The sequence below is a fragment of the Pseudorca crassidens genome, chromosome 13, assembly GCF_039906515.1.
Source record: "Pseudorca crassidens isolate mPseCra1 chromosome 13, mPseCra1.hap1, whole genome shotgun sequence".
Taxonomy (NCBI): domain Eukaryota; kingdom Metazoa; phylum Chordata; class Mammalia; order Artiodactyla; family Delphinidae; genus Pseudorca; species Pseudorca crassidens.
This window is the reverse complement of record NC_090308.1, coordinates 72,635,232-72,651,727: the sequence shown is the minus strand read 5'-3', so window position 1 is coordinate 72,651,727 and position 16,496 is coordinate 72,635,232. Positions and strand designations below refer to the sequence as shown.

Here is a 16,496-nt window from a genome sequence, read left to right as displayed (position 1 = left end):
TGCACCACCAGGGAAGTCCCTGGATTTACTTTTTAATTGGCTTTTCTAGAATAATTAACACGGCATTTGCATTTCATCTTCAGAAATCGCTCTGTTGCTTATATTTTTTACTGTTTATATTTTCTGAGGCAGAGATATTATTATTGATAAAATATCCACTGCTGCTTTATATTTACCTCAAAGAATCAGAACTAACTAGATGAAAACCTTAGCAGGAAAAGAAAATGGTTACTTTTTAACTCCTTTTAAAGCACCAATAAATTGCATGATTGGCAGTGTAAGGAAAAGTCTGTTAATAATAATGTTAACAGACTTGGAATATTGCCATTTTGATTGACACCACTACTAGACCGGAGTAAGTAGTATTTATTCAGTGCCAGAAACTTTGATTCTCAGGCTGAGTCTGGAAATAAAAATCCAAAAGCTCTGTTTAGTTTGATTTTCTTAATTCTCAGGCCGATATTTAAAAAACGTTGAAAGACAAATCAGATAGTTTCACTTAGAGAAATATGATGCCCCAAGGACAAAACTTTGACACAAAGCTTAGCTATTTAAGGTCTGTAATAGCCTGCATTTGGAGAGCATATTTTAATTTACAAATATCGCTATGATACTGGCAGCAACCTTAAGAGGTTTGCAGACAGCACACACTATTATTCCCGGTTTAGAGCTGAGAGAGCTGGAGGTCAGAGGGTCTGAACAGTTTGCCAAAAGACAAACAGCTAATTGGAGGGAGATCCGAGTCTCCGAACTCCTACTCCAAATTATTTCTACTTATTTGAGTAGAACCATTTTTAAAATTGCTGATTCTAGATCATTTTTGACGAGTCCAAAGGGAAATTTGTATGGTCTTTCAAGTGTGCTTCCCACAATGAACATTAGTTGTTAGTGGTTTTTTATTGGGAGTCTGGAGGAAATGGAGTAGGAAGAAATAGGTTTGAATTTTGTGTAGCTGCTAATTAGTTTGAAAATATTGGGCAACTATGTAACTTAATTTAATGTGCCTTTCCTCCTACAAAGCAGGAATTCAATTAATTACTTATCATAATTCTTAAAACTGAGAAGTATTTCCAAAAGAAAATCTGGATGTTTAGCTGGGTTTTAGCTACACAGTGAGAGAGGAAAGTGTTTCCATGCAGATTTGACAACCCTTTCCGACCCACCTATTCCCAACCATGCCCAGCTGTCTATCATTCAAAGTATCAGTAGGTCTGTACCATGCCAGAAAATATCAGAGAAACAATTCGTTTGTCACTTCTAGATAGAGTCAGTCTGAAATGTGATTATGAAGGAGTAAAAGCATCTCTTTTGTGGCCAAACTTCATTATCAAAGCAGCTGATGCTATGCTAGGAAATTCCAAAACTTATAATTCTATCTGGTTTAAAAACATGGGGATAAGGGGCTTCCCTGGTGGCGCAGTGGTTGAGAGTCCGCCTGCCGATGCAGGGGACACGGGTTCGCGCCCCGGTCTGGGAAGATCCCACATGCCGTGGAGCGGCTGGGCCCGTGAACCATGGCCATTGAGCCTGCTGGTCCGGAGCCTGTGCTCCGCAACGGGAGAGGCCACAACAGTGAGAGTCCCACGTACCAAAAAAAAAAAAACAAAAAAACAAGAAAACATGGGGATAAGGAAGATACCTCATCCCCATCACCAACCTATGTTACCAAATGAAATATTTCATCCAAATACCCACTTTGCACTCTGATCTTCCTGAAGACAGCTTATTTCTTTTTATATCTGAGATCCTACATTCTTCTGGACTCTATCTTTGATTGATTTTGAAAGAAATTTCAGTAACTCTCAGAATGGAAAGTCAATAACTCAAACTAAATGGAATTGAGAAGGGGAGCGTGGCAACAGTTGCAGCCTAGAAAATTGTCCCCATTCAGTCAGGAAATAGAGAGCTCTTGACCTAAAGGGGATGCTTGCTCCCAATTAGGTGAGAGGGATGCGGTTGCTCTGTTGCTTGTGACTCTGCTGGAGCCGTGCCTTAGCCCAACTGCCATCTCCGGCTTCAGAGAGCAGCTTAAATAAGACATTCCAACCTGCGAGGAGGAATCAAGGAGCCATTCCTCTTTCATCAATTACTTAGTGTGTCATGCTCCCAGACCAGCAGGATCCACATACGCTCCACTCTCTTAATGCCAGAAAGACGTCTTTATCTGTAAACAGCATGTTCCAGGAAGCTCCGTACACCTGCCATCAATAAAGCACCGCTCAGTACCTCAGAAGCTGGTGACTCAGTGGTGTTTTTTCTGTTTCTTTCATTGCCATTTATGGAGGACCATTGTACAAAGAAAATTAAAGCCTAAAAAAGCAAGACAGTTCTGCTAATACCGCATTGGTGAAAACGGCACTACTGATTCCTATTTGTCTCCCAGTTCACCCAGGATTCCTAACTGCTTTGTCTCGATTGGATGCTCAGATGTGGTGTGTTGAGGGACAAAGTATGCCTCATGGCCAGAGCAGGCAAAACAGTGCTCATGGTTAGAAGCGAGGGCTTTGGGGTGGAACACCTGCGTTTGGACCCTACTCGACAGCTTACTAACCATGTGACCCTGGGCAAGTTCCCTAACATCTGTGCCTCAAATTCCCCATCTCTAAATGGGGATGATGATAGTATCTACTTAATAGGGGTTGTGTGAGGATTGTGTAGATTAATACACGGTAAGCTCTTAAAATAGAGCACAGCACAGGAGAAGTGTCCAAATGGACCTGTTGCTGTCATAAGTTCATGGTGTCATAAGTTCAGGTGCCCAACTATCCCAGTGATAACACATTCCTCTTCAGAGAGGTAACACCTGTGCGTAACCACACTGTCGCTCATGATGATGCCACAGAGGTTATAAATCAAAGGTCACCTCTGCTCCTCATTCAGGGTGTGGACAGCCCAATGTGCTGAATAGAGCTCTATATGGAAAGAGAAAAGACTCAGGTTTCAGTCCATATTTGTCACAAACTTGCTGTGAATGGTTATTGTGTGAAAAAGGTTATTTTACCTTTTGCCCCAGGTTTTTGAACTATAAAAGTAGGGGAATTTTCCCCGAGCCTATCCAGACGTAATTACTTGACTTTGAGAGGTAAAGGGAAAACCTGAATGTTTGGGTAAACTGGAAATACTTTATTCTGTGAACATCTGTGCACCACATACAGTTGAGGGTCCTGGCTGGAGATACGGTCTTGAACAGGACAGACAGGGTTGGTGCCCTCTGGGAGTTTACATTCTAGAGAAGAGATTCCATCAATCAATGATAAGCTAACAGATAAACAAGAAAAATCCCAGGCTGATAAGTGCTATCAGGAAATTAACACAGGGTGGAGGGATTTGGAAGGAGGGTTACTTTAGTTCCGGTGTTCAGGAAAGTTGTCTTCGAGATACCATTTAAGTGGAGAACTGAAAGGCAAAAAGTCAGCCATGTGAAGAGTAGGCCAACAGCATTCCTAGCAGAGGGAACAATGGTTCACGTCTTAAGGTAGGAACTAGTTTGGAATATTTGGAAAGAAGAAGACAAAGAACATGGGAGAGAGTGGAAAGAGATGAGGCCCAAGAGGCAGGGCCACTCCTATAATCTTCATAGCCCTGATAAGGAGTTACGGTTGTATTCTAAATGTGATGGAGCCATTAGGCTCTTTTAAACAAGGGGGATTGATGACTTATTCTGGTATATGGTTTATAGTGTCTATTTTAAAAGGACTGGTTCTAGACACCTCATTGAAGGAGGCAGTTATAATTTCCTGACAAGAGGGATGAATTGGTTACTTGTTAATTCAATGGTTCTGAGTTCTTGTCTCAATTTAGCTCTTAATCAAGAGGGCATTTGGGCAAGTCATGTAATTCATAATTGCTTCCCTTAACAACAGAAAAATAAGAATCAAAATATTGTCTCACCCAAAATTTGGAGATGTGATAAGCAGAACTGAGATTACCGCTGTAAAAACCCTTTGGGTTGCTTCAAGGATAATGTGTCTTACACATTTCCTATTCAGTGTTTTAAAGTGTTCCATATTCCTATGGGAAATGGGGAGAAAAAAAGGTAAGGAGGGGACAGAGAGTGGACATCTGCAGTAGCAAGTCATTAAAAATATAGTCTTAGGAGCCAAACTACCAAGTCAGTATCTCTGCAATCCTGAGAAAGTTGCTTAACCGCCTCTGTGAAATGGGAATAATAACAGTGATAATAATACTTAACTGACAGAGTTATTCTGACTGTTAAATAATGCCCACATAAAGTGCTTAGAACAGCACCTTGTACTTATTAAGTACCCACTTAGTAACCACTACCCCTCTGGGCTCTCAGTCTTGCCCACCACATTCCTATTTCGGGGGACTCCCATAGCGCTGTGTTTACGGATGCTCTGCCATCCATTGTGGAATCTGAGGACACTGTTTTCTCCCTTTCTCCCCACTGCCAGCCAAGCACATGTGACCTAATCTGGACCGATCAGAGTCAATATGGGACAACGATGATGGGGTTACTAGATTTTATTTATGTTCAGGCAGCTGTTGCCACATGAGAGATTTTGTGCTCTCTTGTGCCATTATCACACCCCCTCCCACTGCCGCCAGGTACTTAGCTCCTGTCTATATTTTCCAAGTTTAGTCCTCTAGCCTCCCATGGACACTGTGAACCCCTAATAGCCCACCAATTCATTCCCCTTGGCTTTAGATAGCCAGGGTTAGTTTTATTTAATTGCAGATAAGCCATTCCTGATGAGTATTGGCTAGAACCTTCCTTCTGGCTCTCCCTCCAGCCCCTTCCTCTCGTCCCCCGCATTATATCTTCTAACATGGCTGAGTTGATGGATGACAGCTAGTGAGACTACCAGAGCTGCTCAGAATGCTGTAGAGTTAAGTCTTCCTTTCACTGAGGACACTTTCACTAAATCCCTCCTCCTCCAAGAAGCAGAGACAGATCCTCCCCCGACCATACCATCACCACACGTAGTTAGGACATCAAGGAAAGCACGGACCACACTTTGTTTTGCATCAAAATTATCAGAGTACATACCTGTTTCTCCTCTGGATTGTTGGCACCTAGAAAGCAGGAGTTACACATTACTTACTTTTGAATTAGTATTATATATACATTTAATTTATTAACATAATCTCCTTTAAGAATTAAAACTTTTGGGCTTCCCTGGTGGCGCAGTGGTTGGGGGTCCGCCTGCCAATGCAGGGGACACGGGTTCGTGCCCCGGTCCGGGAAGATCCCACATGCCGCAGAGCGGCTGGGCCCGTGAGCCATGGCCGCTGAGCCTGCGTGTCCAGAGCCTGTGCTCCGCAACGGGAGAGGCCACAACAGTGAGAGGCCCGAGTACCGAAAAAAAAAGAATTAAAACTTTCTAGATGTTCCCCAAAGCTCCCTTTGACGATTATGTTTAATCCCGATCCCTTTCACTCCCTGAAGTTAACCAGAGTCATCAGGTTGGTGTAGGGACATCAGGGAGGGCTGCCAGCCTGTTAGCAAACAACATCTCTGATGTGAATAGCACTCCTGCCACCGTGCAGCAGGGGGACCTACTCTGGAGGATATTTTTCCAGAGTTGTTTGCTATGCATCTGACGATTAGGGAGAAAATATATAGTATCGTGTATGTTTAGAGTTTCCTACTGAACATATCACTTTGTATAGTTAGTTATTCTCTAACATCAGAGGTCTGGGAATTCCCTGGCGGTCCAGTGGTTAGGACTCCACACTTTCACTGCTGAGGGTGTGGTTCAATCCCTGGTCAGGGAACTAAGATCCCACAGACTGCGCTTTGCAGCCAAAAAAAAAAAAAAAGACGTAACATCAGAGGTCTTAGACACCTTTCCATGTGTAAATCTACCTCACTCTTTACAAATGCAGGATGGGATGGTTTTCCACTGTGTAGATATATCATAATTTATTTTGCAATCTCTGATTGATAGGCATTTGGGTCATTTCTGAAATTTCACTGTTATAAACAATACTTCAGTGAATACTTTGGCCCATGTCTCCTTGGGTTCAAGTACACTTTCTAAGCTGGAGAAGATAAGAATCACTGGCTTTCTCATCCATGTTGTGTCCCCATCACATTGTCTAGTACAAAACTTGGCTTGCAGGAAGCCCTTCACAGATATTTTTTAGGCTGATTTGAATGATTCCAGCTTATGCCACCCCTTCTAGCTCCTGTTCCCCAAATGAGAATCCAGTCCAGAGACAAAGTGAGCTGAGACCCCATACTGCCTGTGCTGAGAACAGAGGCACCTCCTCAATTCTAGAGAATTCTGGGAAGTCTTCTTACTACAGGACACGATCAGGTCCAATATTAATCATACCTTTTAAAAGACCCTATTGAAACAGGCAGAAAAAAAAATTCAAATTAGCATCAAATAGGTACAATTTCCATAGAAGTAATTAGAGCCATTTCTTTATACAGCAACTGAAAGTATCAGCATCTCCTTTTCTGCAGCCCAAATGCCTCCTGTTTACAGATGAGAAAATTATTATTGTCTCAATCCTGAGCACTAAATGATATTTATGTAATGCCCATCTGCTCCACCACTTCCATACTCTTCATGTAACTTCATTCATTCACAGCAGAGGCATGTTAATAGCAAATGCTGAACGATGAATTATTTCTCACGGGAAAGATAGTTAATTTCACTGACACCCCCCCCCATGTGTCACGATTCAATGCATCATCCTGTATGGGGAAGCAGACCTGTGGAAAGGAAACCACAAAAGAGACAAATCAATGCAAAGCTCTGTGATCCAAAGCTAAGGTCATTTTTAATGGAATAAAAAGGCACTCCAGGGCATTAGTTATTATACCACAATCACATGCCACTGTGCCCTCAACTGTAATTAGAGCACAATAATACACATCCTAGGTTGTTTTCTTTAAGTGGCACTGAAAGCTGGGGGAGGGATAAAACAGAACTGTTTGTCAAGTAAGTACTGAGATTACAAAAAAAAAAAAAATCGGTAAATGCAACATTAATGAAAAAATCCATTTTATATTTTCCATTACAATTTCGAATTTTACTTTGCTTGTGCCTACCTTTGCTAGTCACAGGTACAAAGCATCTTCCCCTAAATGATGTTGCTATTAATGAGCTTATTACTACGGGTTTCAGGCAGTTAGCAGTCATGAGGCCATTCCTTATTTTAGAGGTAATACAGTTTGACTGCAAGTTCCTTGATGGTAGGGATCATATGATGCATTTCTTGGGAGGGACAGCAGGGGAGGTATTGATGGGAACTGGGTTTCTAACTTAAGATAGGAATAATTTCTGTGAAGATATGAGAGCAATGCATGCAAAAAGTTCTGCTGCTTCAGGCCCTGGTGCTTTGCTAGTTCTGCTACTGTGTGAATCCTTCATTAAACATCTTTTCTTGCAGTGACCTGAGTCAATTCGTTTCCCTTGTATCGCAAAGTCCCCAACTTGAAGAGAAATAAAGTGTCAAGATGTATTATAACCTATCAAAAAGAATAAGCAAGTACATTCCTTAGATCATAAGGTCCTTTTTATGAATACAGCTTCTGTACATTAGCAAGGAGCCATACTTTCACCTTTCATTCCAAGTTACTTGTTTCTGTCCGTATTTCTTTTTTTTCTTTTTTTTTTTTTTTTTTTTTTTGCGGTACGCGGGCCTCTCACTGCCGTGGCCTCTCCCGCTGCGGAGCACAGATGCGCAGGCTGCGGCCTGTCCGTATTTCTTAAGCTAAACATAATTGAGTCTAGAAGCCAGAAGAGCATCCAGGGAAAGATCTTCACATAAATAATCTTACTCCACTTGGCCTCTGTCTAGTAGGGAAGGTTACTCCTGACATATGTGACTCTCTGAAAGTTTCCTGTTAAGCAAGACTCTAGAGTTCTCAGAAATCACATAATCTGTTTCTTCACAGGAATCGTGATTCTGCTCACGCGGTGAGGAATAGATTAACTGAAGCATTTTGGGAATAGGTTATCCTGAATCCTTTTTGAAGGTGGAGAGGAGGGGAAGAAAGGCTGGACATAATTGAGGTTACAGGGGACTGGAGGAGAGAGGATGTGAAAGAGATCACAATCAAGAGAGAGAAAAAAAGTGTGTGGAAAAGGATATGAGTTAAATGTTCCTCTTTGGGTTAAAGTAGGAAATGGGTAAAAAAAAAAAAAGGAAAAAAATTTCACTAAGTTTAAGGAAAAGGTATTTTAATGTTTACTTCTAATTGCATAATACTACAGTCAGAAAGAATTCAGTTAGTGGCTCTAATTTTTTTTCATTAAAAAATATAAATTACTAAATCACAAATAGAATACTTCGTATAGTTCTATGGCAATAAATTTGACAATCTTAAGGAAAATGGATTATTTTCCAAGAAAATATTTATAAGCAAAACAGCAAAGTGGGCTAAAGAAGAGGTTGGAAGTTTCAGGAAACAAATAATTATATAGGAAATGAAGAGAGGTATCAAGGAAGGACATTCCACTTGCCGAAGGTACCCGACCTGATTGGATGTGTGAGTAGATTTCCACCCCCACAAATAATCCCTGAACAAATAATTCTCATGCTATTTAAATGGTTTTAGAGGGTAGAGAATGAAGGAGAGCTTTATAGCATATTTACATTCAGTTAGCAAAACCCCACTGTAGCACAATCTCACATATGAATTAATGGAAAAATAATAAAAATATTAGCATAACATGTCAAAATAAAATAATAACGTCCAACTCTGTATTCATTCTGTAAATGCAAGGAAGATTTAATAGTAGGACATTTGTTAATGTAAGTATGATTGATGTATATTACATCTCTTACCTAACATTATTCTAGGTGTGATTACCAATGCATTCAGAGAACGTGAAATAGGAAGTAGAAATATTGGAAAAGTGAAGACAAAATGATAGGTATTTGATTACAGATGATTATTTTACCTTCCTGGAAAACCCAAATGAAGTGGCTTTTAAAAATATGTTAGAACTAATAAGAAAATTCAGTAAGGTGATTTGTTACAAATTTAATACATTTTCCCATATTCTAATGATAACCAGATAAAAAATATAACATGAAAAATGATCAGTTCATAATAACACCCCAAAATAAAATAATCTAGGCGTGAACTTAGCAAGTAATATGCAATACTTCTTTATTGAGACTGAATGAAAATTTTCCATGTTGAAAAGAAGTTAATCATTTCCACATATGTCTAAACATTTTACTAACTAATAAAAGTACCCATATCCCAGTGTAACTTTCTGATAATTGATCAAGTAATGGTGGTGAACTTAATTTGTAGATTATAAAATGTATCACAAAGTCAATATTGAATAAAACATAATAATATTGGTACAGGCATAGAAAAAGAGACCAATAAAAGAGATGAATACATTCAGAAACATACTTAGATAAATATAGAATTTGGTATATGAAAAAGATAACACTTTAAATTAATGGGAAAGGCAAAATATGCTTTTAATGGTGCTAGGACCACTGGCTAAAGTTGGAAAATGATAAGGTTAGTTCTTTACTTCATCTGTTTTCTTCCTGAAATAAATTTCAGATGGCATAATGATGTATGTTTAAAATAAAAAGAAAGAAAGCATAAAGTTACACTGGTAAATCATTATGTGTCATATGTAATCTTTATGTGGGGAAAGTTTTTTTAAGCATAATATTCAGTGCAAAAGCATAAATTACAAAAGGGTATTAGATTTGCCTACTTAACAGCTTGAAATGCACGTATGTCAAAAAGCATTTTTTAAAAGATTAAAAGGCAAACACAAACTTTGAAAATATTTGCAACACAATGGCAATATTACTTTATTGGTATAAATGCACACACACAAATATTTCGCATCAGCAAGAAGAAATTTAAAATCCCCATGCAGAAGTTGGACAAAAGACATACATAGGAAGTTCATCAAAGAATGCAAACATTCAATAGAAATGCTCTCCTCATAAGCAATCAAAGTGCAAGTGGACTTTCGGGTTGGCGACAGTTTAAGAAGATAATACTCATGTTATTTTGAGGTTGAAGAATGAACCTGCTCATGTCATTCTGGTGGGAAAGATTGGAAATTAGCAAGACTTTTCTTGAGGACAAAATATGTATTAAAAACAGTTAAAAACTGCATATCCCCTTGACACAGACACAGCAATTCTAATTCTTATCTCAAATAAATAATTAAGAAAATTCATAAATAATGCTTATACAAGAATGTCTCTAGTGGATAAGAACTATAAATTTATTAAAATCACACCTCTAAACATGCACCATATGACCCAGCAATCACACTTTTGGATGTGTTTGTCCTAGAGAAATAAAAATTTACATTCACACAGAAAAACCTATATACATTCATAGAAGCTTTGTTTGTAATAGCCAAATAGTGAAAACAGCCCCCAATTTTTTTCAGCTGGTAAACAGATGATAATCTGTGGCATACCCATTCAATGGAATACTATTCAGCAATTAAAAGGAATGGGCTATTGATACATGCAAAACATAGGTGGATCTTATGGTCTTAAAATATTACACCAAATGAAAAAAGCCAAGCACAAAAGATTGCATATTGTTTGGTTCTATTTATATAATATTCTTGAAATGCCAAACTGGAGTGATGAACAGGTCGTTGATTTCCAGGGGTTAAAACTAAAGAGATGGGGTGACTGTTAGGGGTAACATGAGGGATTTTCTTGGTGGTGGTGGAATAGATCTATGTCCTGACGGTGGTGATGGTTACACAAATCTATACATGTGATAAAATTTCATAGAACTACGTACAAACACACACACATAAACACAAATGAACGCGTGTGAATACTGGTGAAATAAGACCTAATAAGGTCTACATTTTAGTTAACAGTATTGTACAAATGTCAATTTCCTGGTTTTGATAATAAGGTACTATGATTGTGTAAGGTATCATCATTGGGGAAAGCTAACATGAAAGGTATGCGAGAACTCTAAACTATTTTTGCGTTTCTAAAATTACTTTAAAATAAAAAGTAAAAATACATACATACATGCATACATATATACATACATAATACCAAAATTTCCAGACCCTTATCAATTGGTCTCACTTATGTAAATCTTTTCCTGTCACTTGGCCCATATGGGCATTCTAATTCTGATTGAACCTCTCTCTCTCTTCTCTCTTGTAAGACTCTAACAATATTCAGTTTTGTAGCTAGTAAGCTTTTGTCTTCTTACCCCACTAGATTTTTAAATTTTTGAGAACAGAAACCATACCATTTGCATCTTAGTATCTCTGCGTATTTGCCATTTACATTGAATGTGAACAAGACTCTCTCCAGGTTAGTTTATATTCAATAATGTTTGATTAATTAATTTCATTTAATTCAAATTCTTAGAATTCCTCATAGTCGTAGAAGAGTAATAGGAGCTAAAATACTTCCTCAACTACTTCCATTTTGGTGAATGTCCTTAATTACCCTGAGTATATAAAATAAAGATTAAAAGCATTGAAATAATACATAAAACATTTAGCATGTTGTGAAGTTGTCAATAATTATATTTACTGGATTAAACTAAAACTAAGATTCACTTTTTGTAAGGAAAAAGAAAAGAAATAAGAGTTTTCATGTGAAATCCACGTAAAATTTCTCTGGATTCTTGAACTGTTGATATTATAAAGAGGTTTGTTATTATAAATTGAGTTTTGTTGATGAATATTGGTGTGTTTTTGTTATAGCAGTTCCAAAAAATCAAAAGAAGAGAATCAAATTACCAAGTGTCTAAATGCTGCACTGTAATTGTATTGATTTTTTGAGGCACAAGATACAAAATTATCTTCTTTGAAACTTTCCACTGTATACAGCCTTTTAAAGAGTTTCTTGGGAGGAAGTTAAGGAGAAGTTTCCCAATTCTTCCCAAACCTCATAGTGTATCAGGATGGATGTGAGCATTTCATGTTGCCATCTTCTCACATCCTTAGTAAGAAATTGTCCCTCGTACTTAGCTGTTTTGATGGATTAGGAGAGACAAGAATGTTCTCTATTTAGTTAAAATGGTTTTCTCTCATATGGAAAAAGAGGCAATTTTATATACTACTTTTCTGTCAGAAGGCTTTTCAGCAGAGATCATATAAATTCATATTAGTAGCATTTCATACCAACTGCATGAGATTTGATCCCCACTGTATTCAACATTCTATGACAAGTGAATGGCAAAGAGTCATCATTTTATTGTGCTTCTTTCTTAGAGTATGTGTGGATAAAACTGAGTAACTGTTGGTACGTTATTGGCAGGGTGAAATCCAACCATGCTTTAAAAATCCATGCTGGGAATTCCCTGGTGGTCCAGTGGTTAGGACTCTGTGCTTTCATTGCTCTGGCCGGGTTTGATCCCTGGTGGGGGAACAAAGATCCCGCAAGCTAGAACTAAGGAAAAAAAAAAAAAAAAAACACGCTATAAAGATTAAAAGGTTCTCCTACAATCTAGCTTCCTTTTAGACTATATGTTGAGTTCCTTTTAGGGAAAATAACAATGAGGAATGGACATTAAAATCTGGGATCTTCCATTTGTCATCCTGGACGTTTTGACTTGTTGACTGTTTTCTGTTGGAGAGCTTCTAGAATTGATGTCTTAAGGCGAGTGGTCTGTGACTTTGCCTCATTTTGCTGATATAAAATGCCACTTGGGTGTGACAGTATGAAATGTATGCCTAGATAGGAAACCAAAACTCCTATACTATGGGTCCTGTTAATATCAGCTATGGAGCAAAAACAAGGACAATTGATTCTTGATTAGATGACATGATTTGAGTCATGCATAGGATGCTTCACGCAAATTTACTTTTCCATTATCACGTCATTGACAGGGCCGGCTGATTGTTCATAAAGTCAGGATACTTATCTAATATCACTGAAGAATGAGCAACAGTATTTGCAACAGTATTTCTCACAACCTTATTGCTATAATATGGAAAGGTAGGGGAAAAAAACACTGACACCAGTAAGAATGCTGACTATGTCCCAGTCCACATATACTTTCCACCCTTCCTCACCCGACTCTTTTCCCAGGGCAGCAGCTGAGCTCTCTGGACTCTACATCAGCTTATTCTCTTGCTCTTTGATATCTGGTTGGGTTTGGCCAATGGTAAGCAGAATCAAGAATTTGGAAGGCAGGAACGGAGAGAAATTGGAGTGCTGATTTCACAGGCCTCTGTCGGGCTTGGGTTGGGAGTGGCTGTGTGCCCCACTAAAGCTCCCATCTGGAGAACCTCTCCGATGGCTGCAGCCCTCCAGATTCTGGTAACCATTCTTCCCCTTCCCTCTTCAGGCTGGTGTGGTAATGGCTCCTGGGTACTTTGCCGTCCCTTCTTGGTGTCCCTGGCCCTGTCCACACCCTTGCAAATCATCTCTTTATTAATTCCTGTCAGTGTGTCAGTTCAGTCGTTCACCTGTTTCCTATCAGGACCCCAACTGGTACAATACGGGAATGACTATAAATATTTTAATACAGCCATATGATGACTATTATGTAATAATTAAACATCATTTTTTAACATCTTTATTCGAGTATAATTGCTTTACAATGGTGTGTTAGTTTCTGCTTTATAACAAAGTGAATCAGTTATACATATATCCCCATATCTCTTCCCTCTTGCATCTCTCTCCCTCCCACCATCCCAATCCCACCCCTCTAGGTGGTCACAAAGCAACGAGCTATCTCCCTGTGCTATGTGGCTGCTTCCCACTAGCTATCTATTTTACGTTTGGTAGTGTATATATGTCCATGCTGCTCTCTCACTTTGTCCCAGCTTACCCTTCCCCCTCCCCGTATCCTCAAGTCCATTCTCTAGTAGGTCTGCATCTTTATTCCCATCTTGACCCTAGGTTCTTCTGATCATTTTTTTCTTTTCTTTTTTTTTTTTTTTTAGATTCCATATATATGTGTTAGCATACGGTATTTGTTTTTCTCTTTCTGACTTACTTCACTCTGTATGACAGACTCTAGGTCTATCCACCTCACTACAAATAACTCAATTTCGTTTCTTTTTATGGCTGAGTAATATTCCATTGTATATATGTGCCACATCTTCTTTATCCATTCATCTGTTGATGGACACTTAGGTGGCTTCCATGTCCTGGCTATTGTAAATAGAGCTGCAACGAACATTTTGGTACATGACTCTTTTTGAATTATGGTTTTCTCAGGGTATATGCCCAGTATTGGGATTGCTGAGTCATATTGTAGTTCTATTTTTAGTTTTTTAAGGAACCTCCATACTGTTCTCCATAGTGGCTGTATCAATTTACATTCCTACCAACAGTGCAAGAGGGTTCCCTTTTCTGCACACCTTCTCCATCATTTATTGTTTGTAGATTTTTTTGATGATGGCCATTCTGACCAGTGTGAGATGATATCTCATTGTAGTTTTGACTTGCATTTCTCTAATGATTAATGATGTTGAGCATTCTTTCATGTGTTTGCTGGCAATCTGTATATCTTCTTTGGAGAAATGTCTATTTAGGTCTTCTGTCCATTTTTTGATTGGGTTATTTGTTTTTTTGATATTGAGCTGCATGAGCTGCTTGTAAATTTTGGAGATTAATCCTTTGTCAGTTGCTTCATTTGCAAATATTTTCTCCCATTCTGAGGGTTGTCTTTTTGTCTTATTTATGGTTTCCTTTGCTGTGCAAAAGTTTTGAAGTTTCATTAGGTCCCATTTGTTTATTTTTGTTTTTATTTCCATTTCTCTAGGTGGTGGGCCAAAAAGGATCTTGCTGTGATTTATGTCACAGGGTGTTCTGCCTATGATTTCCTCTAAGAGTTTGATAGTGTCTGGCCTTACATTTAGGTCTTTAATCCGTTTTGAGTTTATAAACATCCTTTTTACAAATAATACTTTATCTCATGAGAAACCGCTCAGAATGCGATTTTAGAAAGGGTATAAAATGATAGCAAGAGTATGATCTCAATTTTGAAAAGAGAAAGTGTTGGGGTGTTCATGTGTATAAGCAAACATTTAAAAGAAAAGATTGGAAGAAAATATATTGAACTATTAATTAAGGACTTGTTTAATTGACAAATTTTAGAAATGTTTAGAATATTTTCTTATATATACTTTTCTTTGTTTTCCAAATTACCCATCATGAGGTTACATTACTTTATAGTCAAATTCAAAAACAAGCTCTTACTTATATAAATATATATGTTGGTCTATATATGTGTTATATACACATTTTCTTCATCTAACACACGAATGTAGGTATAGTATAAGACATACATACCATTGTCTTTAAAGTAAATTTTACCTAGTAAAATTATTTTTATTGTCTTACAATGCCATATGGTTTCTAAACACAAAACTATCAGAGGAAACTGGATGAAAAATATCATTGATATTAAGTGAAGATTTTACAGAAGGAAGAAATTACATAAAATTCTATAAAATTGAAATCTTTCAAGACTTGAAATACAAGGCAATCCTTATCAAAATAAAATAATAATTTTTAAAGTAATAACAATAATGATTCCTACCATTTCTATAGTACTTTTCATTTCCAAATCCTTTGTGCGTACAGTAGTCCATTTTCTTTTCCTGATAACCCAAGGAGAGTTTTGTGACCACCCTCCTCCGCCCAGGAAAATTTTAGCAACATGCAGCATTTTGAATTATTGTCTGGAATCCACTTGCACATGTCTGTTTACAGAGCTGACTAAATGTGATTTAAAGTTACAGGCTATGGTAAACTGAATATTGTTCAGAAAAACTTTAAGGAGCACTGTGGTATCACTGTTCCAACTATTTCATAGTCTAATCCATTTTCAGTAAGACAGGAGATTTCATTCATTGCTGCACATTGAAAGAGTAAGAAATCAAATAATTAGGACTAAGTAAGGACTGGAAAAGAAATCAGAAAATGAGAGAATAAAAGATAAGGCAAGAGCTAGTCATCATGACCTGCTTAATGTGACGCTGATTGCTTGGATTTAACTATTGTATGATCAATGATCTAAATGACAACAAGCAGAACAGATTTCTTTTCCCCCAGGTTTTGTTTTGTTTTGATTTTTAATCTAAAGTTTTATTTCAACGTCAGTTTATCCTAAGGTATGATGAAATAGAATACTCTGCCCTGGGCAACTGATGAGGGTGGTTTCGGAAGAGAATACCTGACAGTTTGTCCAGCTCACTTGGTCTTACCCACTTCTCTATATGTATCTGGTCCTAGTCTTTAAATTTTGTCTCAATAAAATAGATATTCATTGTAAAGAGTAAACGGTAAAACATCTGGATTAAGTAAAAAAGTTAAAACTTTCTCATTTCCCCACACCAAACCTACTCCTCTGGTGTAACTGCTATTAAAAAATAGTTTCATGTGTATCACTCCACATGGTTTTATGTGGGCATCTGTGTGTGCATCTGTGTGTGTTCCTGTGTTCCTTTTCATAAAAATCGATCATACTATTCATACAGTTCTTTAATCTGGGTTTTTAAAAATTTAAATATAAATGATAGACATCTTTGCTTATTAGAACATGCAAATCTACTTAATTTTCTTTCCTACCA

The 16,496-nt window shown here is 37.8% G+C and overlaps 1 long non-coding RNA gene across 3 annotated transcripts in view; it reads left to right on the top strand.

The window, feature by feature from the left end:
- Positions 1-16,496, top strand: part of LOC137204792 (uncharacterized) — a 135,439-nt gene that overhangs the window by 36,108 nt on the left and 82,835 nt on the right. The window lies entirely within an intron of this gene.